Genomic DNA, 2,252 nt, shown 5'->3' with positions numbered 1-2,252 from the left:
AACAACAATGCCAACAATGCAAGGAAGGTGCTTGGTGACTTTACTGCACCTACTCCCGACTTCTATGGGAGAAGCATCTCTATCCCTGCCATTGGAGCAAACAACTTTGAGCTTAAGCCTCAATTAGTTTCTCTAATGCAACAGAATTGCAAGTTCCATGGACTTCCATTGGAAGATCCTCATCAGTTTTTAGCTGAATTCTTGCAAATCTGTGACACTGTCAAGACCAATGGGGTTGACCCTGAGGTCTACAGACTTATGCTATTCCCTTTTGCTGTAAGAGACAGAGCTAGGATATGGTTGGACTCACAACCTAAAGAAAGCCTGAACTCTTGGGAAAAGCTAGTCAATGCCTTCTTGGCAAAGTTCTTTCTACCTCAAAAATTGAGTAAGCTTAGAGTGGAAGTTCAAACCTTCAGACAGAAGGAAGGTGAATCCCTCTATGAAGCTTGGGAAAGATACAAACAATTGATCAGAAAGTGTCCTTCTGACATGCTTTCTGAATGGAGCATCATTGGCATCTTCTATGATGGTCTGTCTGAACTGTCCAAGATGTCATTGAACAGCTCTGCTGGAGGATCTCTTCATCTGAAGAAGACGACTGCAGAAGCTCAAGAACTCATTGAAATGGTTGCAAATAACCAATTCATATACACTTCTGAAAGGAATCCTGTGAACAATGGGACGAATCAGAAGAAATGAGTTCTTGAGATTGATACTCTGAATGCCATACTGGCTCAGAACAAAATATTGACTCAACAAGTCAATGTGATTTCTCAGAGTCTGTCTGGAATGCAAGCTGCACCAGGCAGTACTAAAGACGCTTCATCTGAAGAAGAAGCTTATGATCCTGAGAACCCATCAATGGAAGAGGTGAATTACATGGGAGAACCCTATGGAAACACCTATAATCCTTCATGGAGAAATCATCCAAATCTCTCATGGAAGGATCAACAGAGACCTCAACAAGGTTTCAACAACAATAATGGTGGAAAAAACAGGTTTAGCAATGGCAAGCCTTTTCCATCATCTTCTCAACAACAGACAGAGAATTCTAAGCACAGCCACTCTGACTTAGCAACCATGGTCTCTGATCTAATCAAAACCACTCAAAGTTTCATGACTGAAACAAGGTCCTCCATTAGAAACTTGGAGGCACAAGTAGGTCAGCTGAGTAAGAAAGTTACTGAACTCCCTCCTAGTACTCTTCCAAGTAATACAGAAGAGAATCCAAAAGGAAAGTGCAAGGCCATCAACATGGCCGAATTTGGAGAGGAGAAAGAGGCAGTGATCGCCAATGAGGAAGACCTCAATGGACATCCACTGGCCTCCAATGAGTTCCCTAATGAAGAACCATGGGAATCTGAGGCTCACATTGAGACCATAGAGATTCCATTGGATTTACTTCTGCCATTCATGAGCTCTGATGAGTATTCTTCCTCTGAAGAAGATGAAGATGTCACTGAAGAGCAAGTTGCTAAGTACCTTGGAGCAATCATGAAGCTAAATGACAAGTTATTTGGTAATGAGACTTGGGAGGATGAACCCCCTTTGCTCACCAAAGAACTGGATGACTTGACTAGGCAGAGATTACCTCAAAAGAGACAGGACCCTGGGAAGTTCTCAATACCTTGTACAGTAGGCACCATGACCTTCAAGAAGGCTCTGTGTGACCTAGGGTCAAGCATAAACCTCATGCCTCTCTCTGTAATTGAGAAGCTAGGGATCTTTGAGGTACAAGCTGCAAGAATCTCACTAGAGATGGCAGACAATTCAAGAAAACAAGCTTATGGACCTGTAGAGGATGTTCTGGTAAAGATTGAAGACCATTACATCCCTGCTGATTTTATAGTCCTAGAGACTGGGAAGTGCATGGATGAGTCCATCATCCTTGGCAGACCCTTCCTAGCCACAGCAAAGGCTGTGATTGATGTTGACAGAGGAGAATTGATCATTCAAGTGAATGAAGAATCCTTTATGTTTAAAGCTCAAGGATATCCCTCTGTAAGCATGGAGAGGAAGCATGAAGAGCTTCTCTCAAAATAGAGTCAAACAGAGCCCCCACAGTCAAACTCTAAGTTTGGTGTTGGGATGCCACAACTAAATTCTAAGTTTGGTGTTAAACCCCCACATTCAAACTCTAAGTTTGGTGTTGGGAGGTTCCAACATTGCTCTGAACATCTGTGAGGCTCCATGAGAGGCAACTGTCAAGCTACTGACATTAAAGAAGCGCTTGTTGGGAGGCAACCCAA

At 42.9% G+C, this 2,252-nt stretch overlaps 1 non-coding gene across 1 annotated transcript; it reads right to left on the bottom strand.

Annotated features, from left to right (window-relative positions):
• Positions 1-390: 390 nt before the first annotated feature.
• Positions 391-498, bottom strand: LOC112711307 (small nucleolar RNA R71). Its single transcript, XR_003157422.1, has one exon. It is a non-coding gene; the product is annotated as a small nucleolar RNA R71 (small nucleolar RNA).
• Between the last annotated feature and the right edge of the window lie 1,754 nt (positions 499-2,252).

The sequence above is a fragment of the Arachis hypogaea genome, chromosome 1 (assembly GCF_003086295.3).
Source record: "Arachis hypogaea cultivar Tifrunner chromosome 1, arahy.Tifrunner.gnm2.J5K5, whole genome shotgun sequence".
Taxonomy (NCBI): domain Eukaryota; kingdom Viridiplantae; phylum Streptophyta; class Magnoliopsida; order Fabales; family Fabaceae; genus Arachis; species Arachis hypogaea.
The sequence above is the reverse complement of the archived record's forward strand: the minus strand, read 5'-3'. Positions and strand labels throughout refer to the sequence as shown.